At 35.8% G+C, this 25,438-nt stretch overlaps 18 non-coding genes across 18 annotated transcripts; all 18 read right to left on the bottom strand.

Annotated features, from left to right (window-relative positions):
• Window positions 1-5,853: 5,853 nt before the first annotated feature.
• Window positions 5,854-5,943, bottom strand: TRNAR-UCU (transfer RNA arginine (anticodon UCU)). Its single transcript is given in 2 exon segments — window positions 5,854-5,889; window positions 5,907-5,943. It is a non-coding gene; the product is annotated as a tRNA-Arg (tRNA).
• Window positions 5,944-6,619: 676 nt separating this feature from the next.
• TRNAR-UCU (transfer RNA arginine (anticodon UCU)) lies at window positions 6,620-6,709 on the bottom strand. The gene is given in 2 exon segments: window positions 6,620-6,655; window positions 6,673-6,709. It is a non-coding gene; the product is annotated as a tRNA-Arg (tRNA).
• A 958-nt stretch (window positions 6,710-7,667) lies between these two features.
• Window positions 7,668-7,757, bottom strand: TRNAR-UCU (transfer RNA arginine (anticodon UCU)). The gene is given in 2 exon segments: window positions 7,668-7,703; window positions 7,721-7,757. It is a non-coding gene; the product is annotated as a tRNA-Arg (tRNA).
• Window positions 7,758-8,427: 670 nt separating this feature from the next.
• TRNAR-UCU (transfer RNA arginine (anticodon UCU)) lies at window positions 8,428-8,517 on the bottom strand. The gene is given in 2 exon segments: window positions 8,428-8,463; window positions 8,481-8,517. It is a non-coding gene; the product is annotated as a tRNA-Arg (tRNA).
• A 676-nt stretch (window positions 8,518-9,193) lies between these two features.
• On the bottom strand, window positions 9,194-9,283 carry TRNAR-UCU (transfer RNA arginine (anticodon UCU)). Its single transcript is given in 2 exon segments — window positions 9,194-9,229; window positions 9,247-9,283. It is a non-coding gene; the product is annotated as a tRNA-Arg (tRNA).
• Window positions 9,284-9,958: 675 nt separating this feature from the next.
• On the bottom strand, window positions 9,959-10,048 carry TRNAR-UCU (transfer RNA arginine (anticodon UCU)). The gene is given in 2 exon segments: window positions 9,959-9,994; window positions 10,012-10,048. It is a non-coding gene; the product is annotated as a tRNA-Arg (tRNA).
• A 676-nt stretch (window positions 10,049-10,724) lies between these two features.
• On the bottom strand, window positions 10,725-10,814 carry TRNAR-UCU (transfer RNA arginine (anticodon UCU)). Its single transcript is given in 2 exon segments — window positions 10,725-10,760; window positions 10,778-10,814. It is a non-coding gene; the product is annotated as a tRNA-Arg (tRNA).
• A 676-nt stretch (window positions 10,815-11,490) lies between these two features.
• Window positions 11,491-11,580, bottom strand: TRNAR-UCU (transfer RNA arginine (anticodon UCU)). Its single transcript is given in 2 exon segments — window positions 11,491-11,526; window positions 11,544-11,580. It is a non-coding gene; the product is annotated as a tRNA-Arg (tRNA).
• A 675-nt stretch (window positions 11,581-12,255) lies between these two features.
• Window positions 12,256-12,345, bottom strand: TRNAR-UCU (transfer RNA arginine (anticodon UCU)). Its single transcript is given in 2 exon segments — window positions 12,256-12,291; window positions 12,309-12,345. It is a non-coding gene; the product is annotated as a tRNA-Arg (tRNA).
• Window positions 12,346-13,020: 675 nt separating this feature from the next.
• TRNAR-UCU (transfer RNA arginine (anticodon UCU)) lies at window positions 13,021-13,110 on the bottom strand. The gene is given in 2 exon segments: window positions 13,021-13,056; window positions 13,074-13,110. It is a non-coding gene; the product is annotated as a tRNA-Arg (tRNA).
• A 1,442-nt stretch (window positions 13,111-14,552) lies between these two features.
• On the bottom strand, window positions 14,553-14,642 carry TRNAR-UCU (transfer RNA arginine (anticodon UCU)). Its single transcript is given in 2 exon segments — window positions 14,553-14,588; window positions 14,606-14,642. It is a non-coding gene; the product is annotated as a tRNA-Arg (tRNA).
• A 677-nt stretch (window positions 14,643-15,319) lies between these two features.
• TRNAR-UCU (transfer RNA arginine (anticodon UCU)) lies at window positions 15,320-15,409 on the bottom strand. Its single transcript is given in 2 exon segments — window positions 15,320-15,355; window positions 15,373-15,409. It is a non-coding gene; the product is annotated as a tRNA-Arg (tRNA).
• A 676-nt stretch (window positions 15,410-16,085) lies between these two features.
• On the bottom strand, window positions 16,086-16,175 carry TRNAR-UCU (transfer RNA arginine (anticodon UCU)). The gene is given in 2 exon segments: window positions 16,086-16,121; window positions 16,139-16,175. It is a non-coding gene; the product is annotated as a tRNA-Arg (tRNA).
• Window positions 16,176-16,851: 676 nt separating this feature from the next.
• Window positions 16,852-16,941, bottom strand: TRNAR-UCU (transfer RNA arginine (anticodon UCU)). Its single transcript is given in 2 exon segments — window positions 16,852-16,887; window positions 16,905-16,941. It is a non-coding gene; the product is annotated as a tRNA-Arg (tRNA).
• A 3,735-nt stretch (window positions 16,942-20,676) lies between these two features.
• Window positions 20,677-20,766, bottom strand: TRNAR-UCU (transfer RNA arginine (anticodon UCU)). The gene is given in 2 exon segments: window positions 20,677-20,712; window positions 20,730-20,766. It is a non-coding gene; the product is annotated as a tRNA-Arg (tRNA).
• Window positions 20,767-22,960: 2,194 nt separating this feature from the next.
• TRNAR-UCU (transfer RNA arginine (anticodon UCU)) lies at window positions 22,961-23,050 on the bottom strand. The gene is given in 2 exon segments: window positions 22,961-22,996; window positions 23,014-23,050. It is a non-coding gene; the product is annotated as a tRNA-Arg (tRNA).
• Window positions 23,051-23,726: 676 nt separating this feature from the next.
• Window positions 23,727-23,816, bottom strand: TRNAR-UCU (transfer RNA arginine (anticodon UCU)). Its single transcript is given in 2 exon segments — window positions 23,727-23,762; window positions 23,780-23,816. It is a non-coding gene; the product is annotated as a tRNA-Arg (tRNA).
• A 676-nt stretch (window positions 23,817-24,492) lies between these two features.
• On the bottom strand, window positions 24,493-24,582 carry TRNAR-UCU (transfer RNA arginine (anticodon UCU)). The gene is given in 2 exon segments: window positions 24,493-24,528; window positions 24,546-24,582. It is a non-coding gene; the product is annotated as a tRNA-Arg (tRNA).
• Window positions 24,583-25,438: the final 856 nt, after the last annotated feature.

Genomic DNA, 25,438 nt, shown 5'->3' with positions numbered 1-25,438 from the left:
GAAATTCAGAGAATAGGGTATTACAGTATTTTCTTGCCAAGTGAATTGGTTTGGACAACAATTTCATACCTTAATAAAAAAGAACTGGATAAAAAGTGCAGACATACAATTGGTTAACAATACAAAAACACAAAGAGAATATACCATAAATAGCTTTGAAAGAAGATTTTACTTTATATGTCGCTAGAAACAAATGTCTGAGTGTAGGGTGTCGTGTTTTTGGTCTATCTCATTTACAGCTATTATAAAGACAATGTTTCTGAAGGAAGGATACATTAGGAAAGTGCAAAGTTTCTGGCAGTGATGTTGTATTGCTTATGAGCAATATGTTCCTGTTGCAATGGAAGGCAGACTGCTTTTGATTCAGTTGCATGCTGTATTAGATACATAGGTTCAACTTGGGTCAAATACTAAGATTAAAGCATCGGCCAAAAATAAACATTCCTCACATGCATAATGTTCCTTGTTTGAATTAGAAAGTAAAAAATGCGATTCTGGTGGGATTCGAACCCACAACCTTTGAATGACTTTGCCAATTTACTTAGAAGTCCAACGCGCTATCCATTGCGCCACAGAGCCAGACAAAAATCAACTTGCGTAAATTAAGGGATGATCGAAGTTTTGTCAATCCAGTGTTTACTTCACATCATATTATCAAGCCTTCTGGGATACAAGAAAAAATAATTGTTTTCTCAAACATAAAATGTCTGTAGAAGAATCACACTTCTGGGTGAAACCTTGAACTACACCTTTGTTCCTTTAGGGATAAATTCAGAGAATAGGGTATTACTGTATTTTCTTGCAAACTGAATACGTTTGGACAACAATTTCATACCTTAATAGAAAAGAACTGGATAAAAAGTGCAGCCATAGAATTGGTTAACAATACAAAAACACAAAGAGAATATACCATAAATAGCTTTGAAAGAAGATTTTACTTTATATGTCGCTAGAAACAAATGTCTGAGTGTAGGGTGTCGTGTTTTTGGTCTATCTCATTTACAGCTATTATAAAGACAATGTTTCTGAAGGAAGGATACATTAGGAAAGTGCAAAGTTTCTGGCAGTGATGTTGTATTGCTTATGAGCAATATGTTCCTGTTGCCATGGAAGGCAGACTGCTTTTGATTCAGTTGCATGCTGTATTAGATACATAGGTTCAACTTGGGTGAAATACTAAGATTAAAGCATCGGCCAAAAATAAACATTCCTCACATGCATAATGTTCCTTATTTGAATAAGAAAGTAAAAAATGTGACTCTGGTTGGATTCTAACCCACAACCTTTGAATGACTTTGCCAATTCACTTAGAAGTCCAACGCGCTATCCATTGCGCCACAGAGCCAGATTAAAATCCACTTGCATACAGTAAGGGATGATCGAAGTTTTGTCAATCCAGTGTTTACTTCACATCACATTATCAAGCCTTCTGGGATACATGAAAGAATGATTGTTTTCTGAAACATTAAATGTCTGTAGCAAGAATCACAGTTCGGGGTGAAACCTTGAACTGCACCTTTGTTCGCTTGGGGAGAAATTCAGAGAATAGGGTATTACAGTATTTTCTTGCCAAGTGAATTGGTTTGGACAACAATTTCATACCTTAATAAAAAAGAACTGGATAAAAAGTGCAGACATACAATTGGTTAACAATACAAAAACACAAAGAGAATATACCATAAATAGCTTTGAAAGAAGATTTTACTTTATATGTCGCTAGAAACAAATGTCTGAGTGTAGGGTGTCGTGTTTTTGGTCTATCTCATTTACAGCTATTATAAAGACAATGTTTCTGAAGGAAGGATACATTAGGAAAGTGCAAAGTTTCTGGCAGTGATGTTGTATTGCTTATGAGCAATATGTTCCTGTTGCAATGGAAGGCAGACTGCTTTTGATTCAGTTGCATGCTGTATTAGATACATAGGTTCAACTTGGGTCAAATACTAAGATTAAAGCATTGGCCAAAAATAAACATTCCTCACATGCATAATGTTCCTTGTTTGAATTAGAAAGTAAAAAATGCGATTCTGGTGGGATTCGAACCCACAACCTTTGAATGATTTTGCCAATTCACTTAGAAGTCCAACGCGCTATCCATTGCGCCACAGAGCCAGACAAAAATCAACTTGCGTAAATTAAGGGATGATCGAAGTTTTGTCAATCCAGTGTTTACTTCACATCATATTATCAAGCCTTCTGGGATACAAGAAAGAATAATTGTTTTCTGAAACATAAAATGTCTGTAGAAGAATCACACTTCTGGGTGAAACCTTGAACTACACCTTTGTTCCTTTAGGGATAAATTCGGAGAATAGGGTATTACTGTATTTTCTTGCAAACTGAATACGTTTGGACAACAATTTCATACCTTAATAGAAAAGAACTGGATAAAAAGTGCAGCCATACAATTGGTTAACAATACAAAAACACAAAGAGAATATACCATAAATAGCTTTGAAAGAAGATTTTACTTTATATGTCGCTAGAAACAAATGTCTGAGTGTAGGGTGTCGTGTTTTTGGTCTATCTCATTTACAGCTATTATAAAGACAATGTTTCTGAAGGAAGGATACATTAGGAAAGTGCAAAGTTTCTGGCAGTGATGTTGTATTGCTTATGAGCAATATGTTCCTGTTGCAATGGAAGGCAGACTGCTTTTGATTCAGTTGCATGCTGTATTAGATACATAGGTTCAACTTGGGTCAAATACTAAGATTAAAGCATCGGCCAAAAATAGACATTCCTCACATGCATAATGTTCCTTGTTTGAATAAGAAAGTAAAAAATGCGACTCTGGTGGGATTCAAACCCACAACCTTTGAATGACTTTGCCAATTCACTTAAAAGTCCAACGCGCTATCCATTGCGCCACAGAGCCAGATGAAAATCCACTTGCATACAGTAAGGGATGATCGAAGTTTTGTCAATCCAGTGTTTACTTCACATCACATTATCAAGCCTTCTGGGATACATGAAAGAATGATTGTTTTCTGAAACATTAAATGTCTGTAGCAAGAATCACAGTTCGGGGTGAAACCTTGAACTGCACCTTTGTTCGCTTGGGGAGAAATTCAGAGAATAGGGTATTACAGTATTTTCTTGCCAAGTGAATTGGTTTGGACAACAATTTCATACCTTAATAAAAAAGAACTGGATAAAAAGTGCAGACATACAATTGGTTAACAATACAAAAACACAAAGAGAATATACCATAAATAGCTTTGAAAGAAGATTTTACTTTATATGTCGCTAGAAACAAATGTCTGAGTGTAGGGTGTCGTGTTTTTGGTCTATCTCATTTACAGCTATTATAAAGACAATGTTTCTGAAGGAAGGATACATTAGGAAAGTGCAAAGTTTCTGGCAGTGATGTTGTATTGCTTATGAGCAATATGTTCCTGTTGCAATGGAAGGCAGACTGCTTTTGATTCAGTTGCATGCTGTATTAGATACATAGGTTCAACTTGGGTCAAATACTAAGATTAAAGCATCGGCCAAAAATAAACATTCCTCACATGCATAATGTTCCTTGTTTGAATTAGAAAGTAAAAAATGCGATTCTGGTGGGATTCGAACCCACAACCTTTGAATGACTTTGCCAATTTACTTAGAAGTCCAACGCGCTATCCATTGCGCCACAGAGCCAGACAAAAATCTACTTGCGTAAATTAAGGGATGATCGAAGTTTTGTCAATCCAGTGTTTACTTCACATCATATTACAAGCCTTCTGGGATACAAGAAAAAATAATTGTTTTCTCAAACATAAAATGTCTGTAGAAGAATCACACTTCTGGGTGAAACCTTGAACTACACCTTTGTTCCTTTAGGGATAAATTCAGAGAATAGGGTATTACTGTATTTTCTTGCAAACTGAATACGTTTGGACAACAATTTCATACCTTAATAGAAAAGAACTGGATAAAAAGTGCAGCCATAGAATTGGTTAACAATACAAAAACACAAAGAGAATATACCATAAATAGCTTTGAAAGAAGATTTTACTTTATATGTCGCTAGAAACAAATGTCTGAGTGTAGGGTGTCGTGTTTTTGGTCTATCTCATTTACAGCTATTATAAAGACAATGTTTCTGAAGGAAGGATACATTAGGAAAGTGCAAAGTTTCTGGCAGTGATGTTGTATTGCTTATGAGCAATATGTTCCTGTTGCCATGGAAGGCAGACTGCTTTTGATTCAGTTGCATGCTGTATTAGATACATAGGTTCAACTTGGGTGAAATACTAAGATTAAAGCATCGGCCAAAAATAAACATTCCTCACATGCATAATGTTCCTTATTTGAATAAGAAAGTAAAAAATGTGACTCTGGTTGGATTCTAACCCACAACCTTTGAATGACTTTGCCAATTCACTTAGAAGTCCAACGCGCTATCCATTGCGCCACAGAGCCAGATTAAAATCCACTTGCATACAGTAAGGGATGATCGAAGTTTTGTCAATCCAGTGTTTACTTCACATCACATTATCAAGCCTTCTGGGATACATGAAAGAATGATTGTTTTCTGAAACATTAAATGTCTGTAGCAAGAATCACAGTTCGGGGTGAAACCTTGAACTGCACCTTTGTTCGCTTGGGGAGAAATTCAGAGAATAGGGTATTACAGTATTTTCTTGCCAAGTGAATTGGTTTGGACAACAATTTCATACCTTAATAAAAAAGAACTGGATAAAAAGTGCAGACATACAATTGGTTAACAATACAAAAACACAAAGAGAATATACCATAAATAGCTTTGAAAGAAGATTTTACTTTATATGTCGCTAGAAACAAATGTCTGAGTGTAGGGTGTCGTGTTTTTGGTCTATCTCATTTACAGCTATTATAAAGACAATGTTTCTGAAGGAAGGATACATTAGGAAAGTGCAAAGTTTCTGGCAGTGATGTTGTATTGCTTATGAGCAATATGTTCCTGTTGCAATGGAAGGCAGACTGCTTTTGATTCAGTTGCATGCTGTATTAGATACATAGGTTCAACTTGGGTCAAATACTAAGATTAAAGCATTGGCCAAAAATAAACATTCCTCACATGCATAATGTTCCTTGTTTGAATTAGAAAGTAAAAAATGCGATTCTGGTGGGATTCGAACCCACAACCTTTGAATGATTTTGCCAATTCACTTAGAAGTCCAACGCGCTATCCATTGCGCCACAGAGCCAGACAAAAATCAACTTGCGTAAATTAAGGGATGATCGAAGTTTTGTCAATCCAGTGTTTACTTCACATCATATTATCAAGCCTTCTGGGATACAAGAAAGAATAATTGTTTTCTGAAACATAAAATGTCTGTAGAAGAATCACACTTCTGGGTGAAACCTTGAACTACACCTTTGTTCCTTTAGGGATAAATTCGGAGAATAGGGTATTACTGTATTTTCTTGCAAACTGAATACGTTTGGACAACAATTTCATACCTTAATAGAAAAGAACTGGATAAAAAGTGCAGCCATACAATTGGTTAACAATACAAAAACACAAAGAGAATATACCATAAATAGCTTTGAAAGAAGATTTTACTTTATATGTCGCTAGAAACAAATGTCTGAGTGTAGGGTGTCGTGTTTTTGGTCTATCTCATTTACAGCTATTATAAAGACAATGTTTCTGAAGGAAGGATACATTAGGAAAGTGCAAAGTTTCTGGCAGTGATGTTGTATTGCTTATGAGCAATATGTTCCTGTTGCAATGGAAGGCAGACTGCTTTTGATTCAGTTGCATGCTGTATTAGATACATAGGTTCAACTTGGGTCAAATACTAAGATTAAAGCATCGGCCAAAAATAGACATTCCTCACATGCATAATGTTCCTTGTTTGAATAAGAAAGTAAAAAATGCGACTCTGGTGGGATTCAAACCCACAACCTTTGAATGACTTTGCAAATTCACTTAGAAGTCCAACGCGCTATCCATTGCGCCACAGAGCCAGATGACAATCAACTTGCGTACATCAGGGGATGATCGAGGTTTTGTCAATCCAGTGTTTACTTCACATCATATTATCAAGCCTTCTGGGATACAAGAAAGAATAATTGTTTTCTGAAACATAAAATGTCTGTAGAAGAATCACACTTCTGGGTGAAACCTTGAACTACACCTTTGTTCCTTTAGGGATAAATTCGGAGAATAGGGTATTACTGTATTTTCTTGCAAACTGAATACGTTTGGACAACAATTCCATACCTTAATAAAAAAGAACTGGATAAAAAGTGCAGCCATACAATTGGTTAACAATACAAAAACACAAAGAGAATATACCATAAATAGCTTTGAAAGAAGATTTTACTTTATATGTCGCTAGAAACAAATGTCTGAGTGTAGGGTGTCGTGTTTTTGGTCTATCTCATTTACAGCTATTATAAAGACAATGTTTCTGAAGGAAGGATACATTAGGAAAGTGCAAAGTTTCTGGCAGTGATGTTGTATTGCTTATGAGCAATATGTTCCTGTTGAAATGGAAGGCAGACTGCTTTTGATTCAGTTGCATGCTGTATTAGATACATAGGTTCAACTTGGGTCAAATACTAAGATTAAAGCATCGGCCAAAAATAAACATTCCTCACATGCATAATGTTCCTTGTTTGAAGTAGAAAGTAAAAAATGCGACTCTGGTGGGATTCGAACCCACAACCTTTGAATGACTTTGCCAATTCACTTAGAAGTCCAACGCGCTATCCATTGCGCCACAGAGCCAGATGAAAATTAACTTGCGTACATTAAGGGGTGATCGAAGTTTTGTCAATCCGGTGTTTACTTCACATCACATTATCAAGCCTTCTGGGACACATCAAAGAATGATTGTTTTCTGAAACATAAAATGTCTGTAACAAGAATCACACTTCTGTGTGAAACCTTGAACTGCACCTTTGTTCGCTTGGGGAGAAATTCAGAGAATAGGGTATTACAGTATTTTCTTGCCAAGTGAATAGGTTTGGACAACAATTCCATACCTTAATAAAAAAGAACTGGATAAAAAGTGCAGACATACAATTGGTTAACAATACAAAAACACAAATCCAGTCAATCCAGTGTTTACTTCACATCATATTATCAAGCCTTCTGGGATACAAGAAAGAATAATTGTTTTCTGAAACATAAAATGTCTGTAGAAGAATCACACTTCTGGTTGAAACCTTGAACTACGCCTTTGTTCCTTTAGGGATAAATTCGGAGAATAGGGTATTACTGTATTTTCTTGCAAACTGAATACGTTTGGACAACAATTCCATACCTTAATAAAAAAGAACTGGATAAAAAGTGCAGCCATACAATTGGTTAACAATACAAAAACACAAAGAGAATATACCATAAATAGCTTTGAAAGAAGATTTTACTTTATATGTCGCTAGAAACAAATGTCTGAGTGTAGGGTGTCGTGTTTTTGGTCTATCTCATTTACAGCTATTATAAAGACAATGTTTCTGAAGGAAGGATACATTAGGAAAGTGCAAAGTTTCTGGCAGTGATGTTGTATTGCTTATGAGCAATATGTTCCTGTTGCAATGGAAGGCAGACTGCTTTTGATTCAGTTGCATGCTGTATTAGATACATAGGTTCAACTTGGGTCAAATACTAAGATTAAAGCATCGGCCAAAAATAAACATTCCTCACATGCATAATGTTCCTTGTTTGAATAAGAAAGTAAAAAATGCAACTCTGGTGGGATTCGAACCCACAACCTTTGAATGACTTTGCAAATTCACTTAGAAGTCCAACGCGCTATCCATTGCGCCACAGAGCCAGATAAATATCAACTTGCGTACTAATGATCAAAGTTTTGTCAATCCAGTGTTTACTTCACATCATATTATCAAGCCTTCTGGGATACAAGAAAGAATTATTGTTTTCTGAAACATAAAATGTCTGTAGAAGAATCACACTTCTGGGTGAAACCTTGAACTACACCTTTGTTCCTTTAGGGATAAATTCGGAGAATAGGGTATTACTGTATTTTCTTGCAAACTGAATACGTTTGGACAACAATTCCATACCTTAATAAAAAAGAACTGGATAAAAAGTGCAGCCATACAATTGGTTAACAATACAAAAACACAAAGAGAATATACCATAAATAGCTTTGAAAGAAGATTTTACTTTATATGTCGCTAGAAACAAATGTCTGAGTGTAGGGTGTCGTGTTTTTGGTCTATCTCATTTACAGCTATTATAAAGACAATGTTTCTGAAGGAAGGATACGTTAGGAAAGTGCAAAGTTTCTGGCAGTGATGTTGTATTGCTTATGAGCAATATGTTCCTGTTGCAATGGAAGGCAGACTGCTTTTGATTCAGTTGCATGCTGTATTAGATACATAGGTTCAACTTGGGTCAAATACTAAGATTAAAGCATCGGCCAAAAATAAACATTCCTCACATGCATAATGTTCCTTGTTTGAATAAGAAAGTAAAAAATACGACTCTGGTGGGATTCGAACCCACAACCTTTGAATGACTTTGCCAATTCACTTAGAAGTCCAACGCGCTATCCATTGCGCCACAGAGCCAGTTGAAAATCAACTTGCGTACATTAAGGGATGATCGAAGTTTTGTCAATCCAGTGTTTACTTCACATCATATTATCAAGCCTTCTGGGATACAAGAAAGAATAATTGTTTTCTGAAACATAAAATGTCTGTAGAAGAATCACACTTCTGGGTGAAACCTTGAACTACACCTTTGTTCCTTTAGGGATAAATTCGGAGAATAGGGTATTACTGTATTTTCTTGCAAACTGAATACGTTTGGACAACAATTCCATACCTTAATAAAATAGAACTGGATAAAAAGTGCAGCCATACAATTGGTTAACAATACAAAAACACAAAGAGAATATACCATAAATAGCTTTGAAAGAAGATTTTACTTTATATGTCGCTAGAAACAAATGTCTGAGTGTAGGGTGTCGTGTTTTTGGTCTATCTCATTTACAGCTATTATAAAGACAATGTTTCTGAAGGAAGGATACGTTAGGAAAGTGCAAAGTTTCTGGCAGTGATGTTGTATTGCTTATGAGCAATATGTTCCTGTTGCAATGGAAGGCAGACTGCTTTTGATTCAGTTGCATGCTGTATTAGATACATAGGTTCAACTTGGGTCAAATACTAAGATTAAAGCATCGGCCAAAAATAAACATTCCTCACATGCATAATGTTCCTTGTTTGAATAAGAAAGTAAAAAATGCGACTCTGGTGGGATTCGAACCCACAACCTTTGAATGACTTTGCCAATTCACTTAGAAGTCCAACGCGCTATCCATTGCGCCACAGAGCCAGATGAACATCAACTTGCGTACATTAAGGGATGATCGAAGTTTTGTCAATCCAGTGTTTACTTCACATCATATTATCAAGCCTTCTGGGATACAAGAAAGAATAATTGTTTTCTGAAACATAAAATGTCTGTAGAAGAATCACACTTCTGGGTGAAACCTTGAACTACACCTTTGTTCCTTTAGGGATAAATTCGGAGAATAGGGTATTACTGTATTTTCTTGCAAACTGAATACGTTTGGACAACAATTCCATACCTTAATAAAAAAGAACTGGATAAAAAGTGCAGCCATACAATTGGTTAACAATACAAAAACACAAAGAGAATATACCATAAATAGCTTTGAAAGAAGATTTTACTTTATATGTCGCTAGAAACAAATGTCTGAGTGTAGGGTGTCGTGTTTTTGGTCTATCTCATTTACAGCTATTATAAAGACAATGTTTCTGAAGGAAGGATACATTAGAAAGTGCAAAGTTTTTGGCAGTGATGTTGTATTCCTTATGAGCAATATGTTCCTGTTGCAATGGAAGGCAGACTGCTTTTGATTCAGTTGCATGCTGTATTAGATACATAGGTTCAACTTGGGTCAAATACTAAGATTAAAGCATCGGCCAAAAATAAACATTCCTCACATGCATAATGTTCCTTGTTTGAATAAGAAAGTAAAAAATACGACTCTGGTGGGATTCGAACCCACAACCTTTGAATGACTTTGCCAATTCACTTAGAAGTCCAACGCGCTATCCATTGCGCCACAGAGCCAGTTGAAAATCAACTTGCGTACATTAAGGGATGATCGAAGTTTTGTCAATCCAGTGTTTACTTCACATCATATTATCAAGCCTTCTGGGATACAAGAAAGAATAATTGTTTTCTGAAACATAAAATGTCTGTAGAAGAATCACACTTCTGGGTGAAACCTTGAACTACACTTTTGTTCCTTTAGGGATAAATTCGGAGAATAGGGTATTACTGTATTTTCTTGCAAACTGAATACGTTTGGACAACAATTCCATACCTTAATAAAAAAGAACTGGATAAAAAGTGCAGCCATACAATTGGTTAACAATACAAAAACACAAAGAGAATATACCATAAATAGCTTTGAAAGAAGATTTTACTTTATATGTCGCTAGAAACAAATGTCTGAGTGTAGGGTGTCGTGTTTTTGGTCTATCTCATTTACAGCTATTATAAAGACAATGTTTCTGAAGGAAGGATACGTTAGGAAAGTGCAAAGTTTCTGGCAGTGATGTTGTATTCCTTATGAGCAATATGTTCCTGTTGCAATGGAAGGCAGACTGCTTTTGATTCAGTTGCATGCTGTATTAGATACATAGGTTCAACTTGGGTCAAATACTAAGATTAAAGCATCGGCCAAAAATAAACATTCCTCACATGCATAATGTTCCTTGTTTGAATAAGAAAGTAAAAAATACGACTCTGGTGGGATTCGAACCCACAACCTTTGAATGACTTTGCCAATTCACTTAGAAGTCCAACGCGCTATCCATTGCGCCACAGAGCCAGTTGAAAATCAACTTGCGTACATTAAGGGATGATCGAAGTTTTGTCAATCCAGTGTTTACTTCACATCATATTATCAAGCCTTCTGGGATACAAGAAAGAATAATTGTTTTCTGAAACATAAAATGTCTGTAGAAGAATCACACTTCTGGGTGAAACCTTGAACTACACCTTTGTTCCTTTAGGGATAAATTCGGAGAATAGGGTATTACTGTATTTTCTTGCAAACTGAATACGTTTGGACAACAATTCCATACCTTAATAAAAAAGAACTGGATAAAAAGTGCAGCCATACAATTGGTTAACAATACAAAAACACAAAGAGAATATACCATAAATAGCTTTGAAAGAAGATTTTACTTTATATGTCGCTAGAAACAAATGTCTGAGTGTAGGGTGTCGTGTTTTTGGTCTATCTCATTTACAGCTATTATAAAGACAATGTTTCTGAAGGAAGGATACGTTAGGAAAGTGCAAAGTTTCTGGCAGTGATGTTGTATTGCTTATGAGCAATATGTTCCTGTTGCAATGGAAGGCAGACTGCTTTTGATTCAGTTGCATGCTGTATTAGATACATAGGTTCAACTTGGGTCAAATACTAAGATTAAAGCATCGGCCAAAAATAAACATTCCTCACATGCATAATGTTCCTTGTTTGAATAAGAAAGTAAAAAATGCGACTCTGGTGGGATTCGAACCCACAACCTTTGAATGACTTTGCCAATTCACTTAGAAGTCCAACGCGCTATCCATTGCGCCACAGAGCCAGATGAACATCAACTTGCGTACATTAAGGGATGATCGAAGTTTTGTCAATCCAGTGTTTACTTCACATCATATTATCAAGCCTTCTGGGATACAAGAAAGAATAATTGTTTTCTGAAACATAAAATGTCTGTAGAAGAATCACACTTCTGGGTGAAGCCTTGAACTACACCTTTGTTCCTTTAGGGATAAATTCGGAGAATAGGGTATTACTGTATTTTCTTGCAAACTGAATACGTTTGGACAACAATTCCATACCTTAATAAAAAAGAACTGGATAAAAAGTGCAGCCATACAATAGGTTAACAATACAAAAACACAAAGAGAATATACCATAAATAGCTTTGAAAGAAGATTTTACTTTATATGTCGCTAGAAACAAATGTCTGAGTGTAGGGTGTCGTGTTTTTGGTCTATCTCATTTACAGCTATTATAAAGACAATGTTTCTGAAGGAAGGATACATTAGAAAGTGCAAAGTTTTTGGCAGTGATGTTGTATTCCTTATGAGCAATATGTTCCTGTTGCAATGGAAGGCAGACTGCTTTTGATTCAGTTGCATGCTGTATTAGATACATAGGTTCAACTTGGGTCAAATACTAAGATTAAAGCATCGGCCAAAAATAAACATTCCTCACATGCATAATGTTCCTTGTTTGAATAAGAAAGTAAAAAATACGACTCTGGTGGGATTTGAACCCACAACCTTTGAATGACTTTGCCAATTCACTTAGAAGTCCAACGCGCTATCCATTGCGCCACAGAGCCAGTTGAAAATCAACTTGCGTACATTAAGGGATGATCGAAGTTTTGTCAATCCAGTGTTTACTTCACATCATATTATCAAGCCTTCTGGGATACAAGAAAGAATAATTGTTTTCTGAAACATAAAATGTCTGTAGAAGAATCACACTTCTGGGTGAAACCTTGAACTACACCTTTGTTCCTTTAGGGATAAATTCGGAGAATAGGGTATTACTGTATTTTCTTGCAAACTGAATACGTTTGGACAACAATTCCATACCTTAATAAAAAAGAACTGGATAAAAAGTGCAGCCATACAATTGGTTAACAATACAAAAACACAAAGAGAATATACCATAAATAGCTTTGAAAGAAGATTTTACTTTATATGTCGCTAGAAACAAATGTCTGAGTGTGGGTGTCGTGTTTTTGGTCTATCTCATTTACAGCTATTATAAAGACAATGTTTCTGAAGGAAGGATACGTTAGGAAAGTGCAAAGTTTCTGGCAGTGATGTTGTATTGCTTATGAGCAATATGTTCCTGTTGCAATGGAAGGCAGACTGCTTTTGATTCAGTTGCATGCTGTATTAGATACATAGGTTCAACTTGGGTCAAATACTAAGATTAAAGCATCGGCCAAAAATAAACATTCCTCACATGCATAATGTTCCTTGTTTGAATAAGAAAGTAAAAAATGTGACTCTGGTGGGATTCGAACCCGCAACCTTTGAATGACTTTGCCAATTCACTTAGAAGTCCAACGCGCTATCCATTGCGCCACAGAGCCAGATGACAATCAACTTGCGTACATCAGGGGATGATCGAGGTTTTGTCAATCCAGTGTTTACTTCAAATCATATTATCAAGCCTTCTGGGATACAAGAAAGAATAATTGTTTTCTGAAACATAAAATGTCTTTAGAAGAATCACACTTCTGGGTGAAACCTTGAACTACACCTTTGTTCCTTTAGGGATAAATTCGGAGAATAGGGTATTACTGTATTTTCTTGCAAACTGAATACGTTTGGACAACAATTCCATACCTTAATAAAAAAGAACTGGATAAAAAGTGCAGCCATACAATTGGTTAACAATACAAAAACACAAAGAGAATATACCATAAATAGCTTTGAAAGAAGATTTTACTTTATATGTCGCTAGAAACAAATGTCTGAGTGTAGGGTGTCGTGTTTTTGGTCTATCTCATTTACAGCTATTATAAAGACAATGTTTCTGAAGGAAGGATACATTAGGAAAGTGCAAAGTTTCTGGCAGTGATGTTGTATTCCTTATGAGCAATATGTTCCTGTTGCAATGGAAGGCAGACTGCTTTTGATTCAGTTGCATGCTGTATTAGATACATAGGTTCAACTTGGGTCAAATACTAAGATTAAAGCATCGGCCAAAAATAAACATTCCTCACATGCATAATGTTCCTTGTTTGAATAAGAAAGTAAAAAATACGACTCTGGTGGGATTCGAACCCACAACCTTTGAATGACTTTGCCAATTCACTTAGAAGTCCAACGCGATATCCATTGCGCCACAGAGCCAGATGAAAATCAACTTGCGTACATTAAGGGGTGATCGAAGTTTTGTCAATCCAGTGTTTACTTCACATCATATTATCAAGCCTTCTGGGATACAAGAAAGAATAATTGTTTTCTGAAACATAAAATGTCTGCAGAAGAATCACACTTCTGGGTGAAACCTTGAACTACACCTTTGTTCCTTTAGGGATAGATTCGGAGAATAGGGTATTACTGTATTTTCTTGCAAACTGAATACGTTTGGACAACAATTCCATACCTTAATAAAAAAGAACTGGATAAAAAGTGCAGCCATACAATTGGTTAACAATACAAAAACACAAAGAGAATATACCATAAATAGCTTTGAAAGAAGATTTTACTTTATATGTCGCTAGAAACAAATGTCTGAGTGTAGGGTGTCGTGTTTTTGGTCTATCTCATTTACAGCTATTATAAAGACAATGTTTCTGAAGGAAGGATACATTAGGAAAGTGCAAAGTTTCTGGCAGTGATGTTGTATTCCTTATGAGCAATATGTTCCTGTTGCAATGGAAGGCAGACTGCTTTTGATTCAGTTGCATGCTGTATTAGATACATAGGTTCAACTTGGGTCAAATACTAAGATTAAAGCATCGGCCAAAAATAAACATTCCTCACATGCATAATGTTCCTTGTTTGAATAAGAAAGTAAAAAATGTGACTCTGGTGGGATTCGAACCCACAACCTTTGAATGACTTTGCCAATTCACTTAGAAGTCCAATGCGCTATCCATTGCGCCACAGAGCCAGATGAAAATTAACTTGCGTACATTAAGGGATGATCGAAGTTTTGTCAATCCGGTGTTTACTTCACATCACATTATCAAGCCTTCTGGGACACATCAAAGAATGATTGTTTTCTGAAACATAAAATGTCTGTAACAAGAATCACACTTCTGTGTGAAACCTTGAACTGCACCTTTGTTCGCTTGGGGAGAAATTCAGAGAATAGGGTATTACAGTATTTTCTTGCCAAGTGAATAGGTTTGGACAACAATTCCATACCTTAATAAAAAAGAGCTGGATAAAAAGTGCAGACATACAATTGGTTAACAATACAAAAACACAAAGAGAATATACCATAAATAGCTTTGAAAGAAGATTTTACTTTATATGTCGCTAGAAACAAATGTCTGAGTGTAGGGTGTCGTGTTTTTGGTCTATCTCATTTACAGCTATTATAAAGACAATGTTTCTGAAGGAAGGATCCATTAGAAAAGTGCTAAGTTTCTGGTAGTGATGTTGTATTGCTTATGAGCAATATGTTCCTGTTGCAATGGAAGGCAGACTGCTTTTGATTCAGTTGCATGCTGTTTTAGATACATAGGTTCAACTTGGGTCAAATACTAAGATTAAAGCATCGGCCAAAAATAAACATTCCTCACATGCATAATGTTCCTTGTTTGAATTAGAAAGTAAAGAATGCGACTCTGGTGGGATTCGAACCCACAACCTTTGAATGACTTTGCCAATTCACTTAGAAGTCCAACGCGCTTTCCATTGCGCCATAGAGCCAGATGAAATTCATCTTGCGTACATTAAGGGATGATCAAAATTTTGTCAATTCAGTGTTTACTTCACATCATATTATCAAGCCTTCTGGGATACAAGAAAGAATAATTGTTTTCTGAAACATAAAATGTCTGTAGAAGAATCACACTTCTGGGTGAAACCTTGAACTACACTTTTGTTCCTTTAGGGATAAATTCGGAGAATAGGGTATTACTGTATTTTCTTGCAAACTGAATACGTTTGGACAACAATTCCATACCTTAATAAAAAAGAACTGGATAAAAAGTGCAGCCATACAATTGGTTAACAATACAAAAACACAAAGAGAATATACCATAAATAGCTTTGAAAGAAGATTTTACTTTATATGTCGCTAGAAACAAATGTCTGAGTGTAGGGTGTTGTGTTTTTGGTCTATCTCATTTACAGCTATTATAAAGACAATGTTTCTGAAGGAAGGATACATTAGGAAAGTGCAAAGTTTTTGGCAGTGATGTTGTATTCCTTATGAGCAATATGTTCCTGTTGCAATTGAAGGCAGACTGCTTTTGATTCAGTTGCATGCTGTATTAGATACATAGGTTCAACTTGGGTCAAATACTAAGATTAAAGCATCGGCCAAAAATAAACATTCCTCACATGCATAATGTTCCTTGTTTGAATAAGAAAGTAAAAAATACGACTCTGGTGGGATTCGAACCCACAACCTTTGAATGACTTTGCCAATTCTCTTAGAAGTCCAACGCGCTATCCATTGCGCCACAGAGCCAGTTGAAACTCAACTTGCGTACATTAAGGGATGATCGAAGTTTTGTCAATCCAGTGTTTACTTCACATCATATTATCAAGCCTTCTGGGATACAAGAAAGAATAATTGTTTTCTGAAACATAAAATGTCTGTAGAAGAATCACACTTCTGGGTGAAACCTTGAAATACACCTTTGTTCCTTTAGGGATAAATTCGGAGAATAGGGTATTACTGTATTTTCTTGCAAACTGAATACGTTTGGACAACAATTCCATACCTTAATAAAAAAGAACTGGATAAAAAGTGCAGCCATACAATTGGTTAACAATACAAAAACACAAAGAGAATATACCATAAATAGCTTTGAAAGAAGATTTTACTTTATATGTCGCTAGAAACAAATGTCTGAGTGTAGGGTGTCGTGTTTTTGGTCTATCTCATTTACAGCTATTATAAAGACAATGTTTCTGAAGGAAGGATACATTAGGAAAGTGCAAAGTTTTTGGCAGTGATGTTGTATTCCTTATGAGCAATATGTTCCTGTTGCAATGGAAGGCAGACTGCTTTTGATTCAGTTGCATGCTGTATTAGATACATAGGTTCAACTTGGGTCAAATACTAAGATTAAAGCATCGGCCAAAAATAAACATTCCTCACATGCATAATGTTCCTTGTTTGAATAAGAAAGTAAAAAATACGACTCTGGTGGGATTCGAACCCACAACCTTTGAATGACTTTGCCAATTCACTTAGAAGTCCAACGCGCTATCCATTGCGCCACAGAGCCAGTTGAAAATCAACTTGCGTACATTAAGGGATGATCGAAGTTTTGTCAATCCAGTGTTTACTTCACATCATATTATCAAGCCTTCTGGGATACAAGAAAGAATAATTGTTTTCTGAAACATAAAATGTCTGTAGAAGAATCACACTTCTGGGTGAAACCTTGAACTACACCTTTGTTCCTTTAGGGATAAATTCGGAGAATAGGGTATTACTGTATTTTCTTGCAAACTGAATACGTTTGGACAACAATTCCATACCTTAATAAAAAAGAACTGGATAAAAAGTGCAGCCATACAATTGGTTAACAATACAAAAACACAAAGAGAATATACCATAAATAGCTTTGAAAGAAGATTTTACTTTATATGTCGCTAGAAACAAATGTCTGAGTGTAGGGTGTCGTGTTTTTGGTCTATCTCATTTACAGCTATTATAAAGACAATGTTTCTGAAGGAAGGATACGTTAGGAAAGTGCAAAGTTTCTGGCAGTGATGTTGTATTGCTTATGAGCAATATGTTCCTGTTGCAATGGAAGGCAGACTGCTTTTGATTCAGTTGCATGCTGTATTAGATACATAGGTTCAACTTGGGTCAAATACTAAGATTAAAGCATCGGCCAAAAATAAACATTCCTCACATGCATAATGTTCCTTGTTTGAATAAGAAAGTAAAAAATGCGACTCTGGGGGGATTCGAACCCGCAACCTTTGAATGACTTTGCCAATTCACTTAGAAGTCCAACGCGCTATCCATTGCGCCACAGAGCCAGATGACAATCAACTTGCGTACATCAGTGGATGATCGAGGTTTTGTCAATCCAGTGTTTACTTCACATCATATTATCAAGCCTTCTGGGATACAAGAAAGAATAATTGTTTTCTGAAACATAAAATGTCTGTAGAAGAATCACACTTCTGGGTGAAACCTTGAACTACACCTTTGTTCCTTTAGGGATAAATTCGGAGAATAGGGTATTACTGTACTTTCTTGCAAACTGAATACGTTGGGACAACAATTCCATACCTTAATAAAAAAGAACTGGATAAAAAGTGCAGCCATACAATTGGTTAACAATACAAAAACACAAAGAGAATATACCATAAATAGCTTTGAAAGAAGATTTTACTTTATATGTCGCTAGAAACAAATGTCTGAGTGTAGGGTGTCGTGTTTTTGGTCTATCTCATTTACAGCTATTATAAAGACAATGTTTCTGAAGGAAGGATACATTAGGAAAGTGCAAAGTTTCTGGCAGTGATGTTGTATTGCTTATGAGCAATATGTTCCTGTTGCAATGGAAGGCATACTGCTTTTGATTCAGTTGCATGCTGTATTAGATACATAGGTTCAACTTGGGTCAAATACTAAGATTAAAGCATCGGCCAAAAATAAACATTCCTCACATGCATAATGTTCCTTCTTTGAATTAGAAAGTATAAAATGCGACTCTGGTGGGATTCGAACCCACAACCTTTGAATGACTTTGCCAATTCACTTAGAAGTCCAACGCGCTATCCATTGCGCCACAGATCCAGATGAAAATCAACTTGCGTACATTAAGGGGTGATCGAAGTTTTGTCAATCCAGTGTTTACTTCACATCATATTATCAAGCCTTCTGGGATACAAGAAAGAATAATTGTTTTCTGAAACATAAAATGTCTGTAGAAGAATCACACTTCTGGGTGAAACCTTGAACTACACCTTTGTTCCTTTAGGGATAAATTCGGAGAATAGGGTATTACTGTATTTTCTTGCAAACTGAATACGTTTGGACAACAATTCCATACCTTAATAAAAAAGAACTGGATAAAAAGTGCAGCCATACAATTGGTTAACAATACAAAAACACAAAGAGAATATACCATAAATAGCTTTGAAAGAAGATTTTACTTTATATGTCGCTAGAAACAAATGTCTGAGTGTAGGGTGTCGTGTTTTTGGTCTATCTCATTTACAGCTATTATAAAGACAATGTTTCTGAAGGAAGGATACATTAGGAAAGTGCAAAGTTTTTGGCAGTGATGTTGTATTCCTTATGAGCAATATGTTCCTGTTGCAATGGAAGGCAGACTGCTTTTGATTCAGTTGCATGCTGTATTAGATACATAGGTTCAACTTGGGTCAAATACTAAGATTAAAGCATCGGCCAAAAATAAACATTCCTCACATGCATAATGTTCCTTGTTTGAATAAGAAAGTAAAAAATGCGACTCTGGTGGGATTCGAACCCGCAACCTTTGAATGACTTTGCCAATTCACTTAGAAGTCCAACGCGCTATCCATTGCGCCACAGAGCCAGATGACAATCAACTTGCGTACATCAGGGGATGATCGAGGTTTTGTCAATCCAGTGTTTACTTCACATCATATTATCAAGCCTTCTGGGATACAAGAAAGAATAATTGTTTTCTGAAACATAACATGTCTGTAGAAGAATCACACTTCTGGGTGAAACCTTGAACTACACCTTTGTTCCTTTAGGGATAAATTCGGAGAATAGGGTATTACTGTATTTTCTTGCAAACTGAATACGTTTGGACAACAATTCCATACCTTAATAAAAAAGAACTGGATAAAAAGTGCAGCCATACAATTGGTTAACAATACAAAAACACAAAGAGAATATACCATAAATAGCTTTGAAAGAAGATTTTACTTTATATGTCGCTAGAAACAAATGTCTGAGTGTAGGGTGTCGTGTTTTTGGTCTATCTCATTTACAGCTATTATAAAGACAATGTTTCTGAAGGAAGGATACATTAGGAAAGTGCAAAGTTTCTGGCAGTGATGTTGTATTGCTTATGAGCAATATGTTCCTGTTGCAATGGAAGGCAGACTGCTTTTGATTCAGTTGCATGCTGTATTAGATACATAGGTTCAACTTGGGTCAAATACTAAGATTAAAGCATCGGCCAAAAATAAACATTCCTCACATGCATAATGGTCCTTGTTTGAATTAGAAAGTATAAAATGCGACTCTGGTGGGATTCGAACCCACAACCTTTGAATGACTTTGCCAATTCACTTAGAAGTCCAACGCGCTATCCATTGCGCCACAGATCCAGATGAAAATCAACTTGCGTACATTAAGGGGTGATCGAAGTTTTGTCAATCCAGTGTTTACTTCACATCATATTATCAAGCCTTCTGGGATACAAGAAAGAATAATTGTTTTCTGAAACATAAAATGTCTGTAGAAGAATCACACTTCTGGGTGAAACCTTGAACTACACCTTTGTTCCTTTAGGGATAAATTCGGAGAATAGGGTATTACTGTATTTTCTTGCAAACTGAATACGTTTGGACAACAATTCCATACCTTAATAAAAAAGAACTGGATAAAAAGTGCAGCCATACAATTGGTTAACAATACAAAAACACAAAGAGAATATACCATAAATAGCTTTGAAAGAAGATTTTACTTTATATGTCGCTAGAAACAAATGTCTGAGTGTAGGGTGTCGTGTTTTTGGTCTATCTCATTTACAGCTATTATAAAGACAATGTTTCTGAAGGAAGGATACATTAGAAAAGTGCCAAGTTTCTGGTAGTGATGTTGTATTGCTTATGAGCAATATGTTCCTGTTGCAATGGAAGGCAGACTGCTTTTGATTCAGTTGCATGCTGTATTAGATACATAGGTTCAACTTGGGTCAAATACTAAGATTAAAGGCCAAAAATAAACATTCCTCACATGCATAATGTTCCTTGTTTGAATAAGAAAGTAAAAAATGCGACTCTGGTGGGATTCGAACCCACAACCTTTGAATGACTTTGACAATTCACTTAGAAGTCCAACGCGCTATCCATTGCGCCACAGAGCCAGATGACAATCAACTTGCGTACATCAGGGGATGATCGAGGTTTTGTCAATCCAGTGTTTACTTCACATCATATTATCAAGCCTTCTGGGATACAAGAAAGAATAATTGTTTTCCGAAACATAAAATGTCTGTAGAAGAATCACACTTCTGGGTGAAACCTTGAACTACACCTTTTTTCCTTTAGGGATAAATTCGGAGAATAGGGTATTACAGTATTTTCTTGCCAAGTGAATTGGTTTGGACAACAATTCCATACCTTAATAAAAAATAACTGGATAAAAAGTGCAGACATACAATTGGTTAACAATACAAAAACACAAAGAGAATATACCATAAATAGCTTTGAAAGAAGATTTTACTTTATATGTCGCTAGAAACAAATGTCTGAGCGTAGGGTGTCGTGTTTTGGTCTATCTCATTTACAGCTATTATAAAGACAATGTTTCTGAAGGAAGGATACATTAGAAAAGTGCCAAGTTTCTGGTAGTGATGTTGTATTGCTTATGAGCAATATGTTCCTGTTGCAATGAAAGGCAGACTGCTTTTGATTCAGTTGCATGCTGTATTAGATACATAGGTTCAACTTGGGTCAAATACTAAGATTAAAGCATCTGCCAAAAATAAACATTCCTCACATGCATAATGTTCCTTGTTTGAATAAGAAAGTAAAAAATGCAACTCTGGTGGTATTCAAAGCCACAACCTTTGAATGACTTTGCCAATTCACTTAGAAGTCCAACGCGCTATCCATTCCGCCACAGATCCAGATGAAAATTAACTTGCGTACATTAAGGGATGATCAAAGTTTTGTCATTCCAGTGTTTACTTCACATCATATTATCAAGCTTTCTGGGATACAAGAAAGAATAATTGTTTTCTGAAACATAAAATGTCTGTAGAAGAATCACACTTCTGGCTGAAACCTTGAACTACACCTTTGTTCCTTTAGGGATAAATTCGGAGAATAGGGTATTACTGTATTTTCTTGCAAACTGAATACGTTTGGACAACATTTCCATACCTTAATAAAAAAGAACTGGATAAAAAGTGCAGACATGCAATTGGTTAACAATACAAAAACACAAAGAGAATATACCATAAATAGCTTTGAAAGAAGATTTTACTTTATATGTCGCTAGAAACAAATGTCTGAGTGTAGGGTGTCGTGTTTTTGGTCTATCTCATTTACAGCTATTATAAAGACAATGTTTCTGAAGGAAGGATACATTAGGAAAGTGCAAAGTTTCTGGCAGTGATGTTGTATTGCTTATGAGCAATATGTTCCTGTTGCCATGGAAGGCAGACTGCTTTTGATTCAGTTGCATGCTGTATTAGATACATAGGTTCAACTTGGGTGAAATACTAAGATTAAAGCATCGGCCAAAAATAAACATTCCTCACATGCATAATGTTCCTTATTTGAATAAGAAAGTAAAAAATGCGACTCTGGTTGGATTCGAACCCACAACCTTTGAATGACTTTGCCAATTCACTTAGAAGTCCAACGCGCTATCCATTGCGCCACAGAGCCAGATGAAAATCCACTTGCATACCGTAAGGGATGATCAAAGTTTTGTCAATCCAGTGTTTACTTCACATCACATTATCAAGCCTTCTGGGATACATGAAAGAATGATTGTTTTCTGAAACATTAAATGTCTGTAGCAAGAATCACAGTTCGGGGTGAAACCTTGAACTGCACCTTTGTTCGCTTGGGGAGAAATTCAGAGAATAGGGTATTACAGTATTTTCTTGCCAAGTGAATTGGTTTGGACAACAATTTCATACCTTAATAAAAAAGAACTGGATAAAAAGTGCAGACATACAATTGGTTAACAATACAAAAACACAAAGATAGCTTTGAAAGAAGATTTTACTTTATATGTCGCTAGAAACAAATGTCTGAGTGTAGGGTGTCGTGTTTTTGGTCTATCTCATTTACAGCTATTATAAAGACAATGTTTCTGAAGGAAGGATACATTAGGAAAGTGCAAAGTTTCTGGCAGTGATGTTGTATTGCTTATGAGCAATATGTTCCTGTTGCAATGGAAGGCAGACTGCTTTTGATTCAGTTGCATGCTGTATTAGATACATAGGTTCAACTTGGGTCAAATACTAAGATTAAAGCATCGGCCAAAAATAAACATTCCTGACATGCATAATGTTCCTTGTTTGAATTAGAAAGTAAAAAATGCGACTCTGGTGGGATTCGAACCCACAACCTTTGAATGACTTTGCCAATTCACTTAGAAGTCCAACGCGCTATCCATTGCACCACAGAGCCAGACGAAAATCAACTTGCGTACATTAAGGGATGATCGAAGTTTTGTCAATCCAGTGTTTACTTCACATCATATTATCAAGCCTTCTGGGATACAAGAAAGAATAATTGTTTTCTGAAACATAAAATGTCTGTAGAAGAATCACACTTCTGGGTGAAATCTTGAACTACACCTTTGTTCCTTTAGGGATAAATTCGGAGAATAGGGTATTACTGTATTTTCTTGCAAACTGAATACGTTTGGACAACAATTCCATACCTTAATAAAAAAGAACTGGATAAAAAGTGCAGCCATACAATTGGTTAACAATACAAAAACACAAAGAGAATATACCATAAATAGCTTTGAAAGAAGATTTTACTTTATATGTCGCTAGAAACAAATGTCTGAGTGTAGGGTGTCGTGTTTTTGGTCTATCTCATTTACAGCTATTATAAAGACAATGTTTCTGAAGGAAGGATACATTAGGAAAGTGCAAAGTTTTTGGCAGTGATGTTGTATTCCTTATGAGCAATATGTTCCTGTTGCAATGGAAGGCAGACTGCTTTTGATTCAGTTGCATGTTGTATTAGATACATAGGTTCAACTTGGGTCAAATACTAAGATTAAAGCATCGGCCAAAAATAAACATTCCTCACATGCATAATGTTCCTTGTTTGAATAAGAAAGTAAAAAATACGACTCTGGTGGGATTCGAACCCACAACCTTTGAATGACTTTGCCAATTCTCTTAGAAGTCCAACACGCTATCCATTGCGCCACAGAGCCAGATGAAAATCAACTTGCGTACATTAAGGGATGATCGAAGTTTTGTCAATCCAGTGTTTACTTCACATCATATTATCAAGCCTTCTGGGATACAAGAAAGAATAATTGTTTTCTGAAACATAAAATGTCTGTAGAAGAATCACACTTCTGGGTGAAACCTTGAACTACACTTTTGTTCCTTTAGGGATAAATTCGGAGAATAGGGTATTACTGTATTTTCTTGCAAACTGAATACGTTTGGACAACAATTCCATACCTTAATAAAAAAGAACTGGATAAAAAGTGCAGCCATACAATTGGTTAACAATACAAAAACACAAAGAGAATATACCATACATAGCTTTGAAAGAAGATTTTACTTTATATGTCGCTAGAAACAAATGTCTGAGTGTAGGGTGTCGTGTTTTTGGTCTATCTCATTTACAGCTATTATAAAGACAATGTTTCTGAAGGAAGGATACATTAGGAAAGTGCAAAGTTTCTGGCAGTGATGTTGTATTGCTTATGAGCAATATGTTCCTGTTGCAATGGAAGGCAGACTGCTTTTGATTCAGTTGCATGCTGTATTAGATACATAGGTTCAACTTGGGTCAAATACTAAGATTAAAGCATCGGCCAAAAATAAACATTCCTCACATGCATAATGTTCCTTGTTTGAATAAGAAAGTAAAAAATACAACTCTGGTGGGATTCGAACCCACAACCTTTGAATGACTTTGCCAATTCACTTAGAAGTCCAACGCGCTATCCATTGCGCCACAGAGCCAGTTGAAAATTAACTTGCGTACATTAAGGGATGATCGAAGTTTTGTCAATCCAGTGTTTACTTCACATCATATTATCAAGCCTTCTGGGATACAAGAAAGAATAATTGTTTTCTGAAACATAAAATGTCTGTAGAAGAATCACACTTCTGGGTGAAACCTTGAACTACACCTTTGTTCCTTTAGGGATAAATTCGGAGAATAGGGTATTACTGTATTTTCTTGCAAACTGAATACGTTTGGACAACAATTCCATACCTTAATAAAAAAGAACTGGATAAAAAGTGCAGCCATACAATTGGTTAACAATACAAAAACACAAAGAGAATATACCATAAATAGCTTTGAAAGAAGATTTTACTTTATATGTCGCTAGAAACAAATGTCTGAGTGTAGGGTGTCGTGTTTTTGGTCTATCTCATTTACAGCTATTATAAAGACAATGTTTCTGAAGGAAGGATACGTTAGGAAAGTGCAAAGTTTCTGGCAGTGATGTTGTATTGCTTATGAGCAATATGTTCCTGTTGCAATGGAAGGCAGACTGCTTTTGATTCAGTTGCATGCTGTATTAGATACATAGGTTCAACTTGGGTCAAATACTAAGATTAAAGCATCGGCCAAAAATAAACATTCCTCACATGCATAATGTTCCTTGTTTGAATAAGAAAGTAAAAAATGCGACTCTGGTGGGATTCGAACCCACAACCTTTGAATGACTTTGCCAATTCACTTAGAAGTCCAACGCGCTATCCATTCCGCCACAGATCCAGATGAAAATTAACTTGCGTACATTAAGGGATGATCAAAGTTTTGTCAATCCAGTGTTTACTTCACATCATATTATCAAGCTTTCTGGGA

The sequence above is a fragment of the Ambystoma mexicanum genome (genome assembly GCF_040938575.1).
Source record: "Ambystoma mexicanum isolate Mex_15411 chromosome 12 unlocalized genomic scaffold, UKY_AmexF1_1 Mex_chr12_unloc.1, whole genome shotgun sequence".
Taxonomy (NCBI): Eukaryota; Metazoa; Chordata; class Amphibia; order Caudata; family Ambystomatidae; genus Ambystoma; species Ambystoma mexicanum.
Note: the sequence above shows the minus strand (reverse complement) of the source record. Positions and strands in the feature narration are given on the sequence as shown.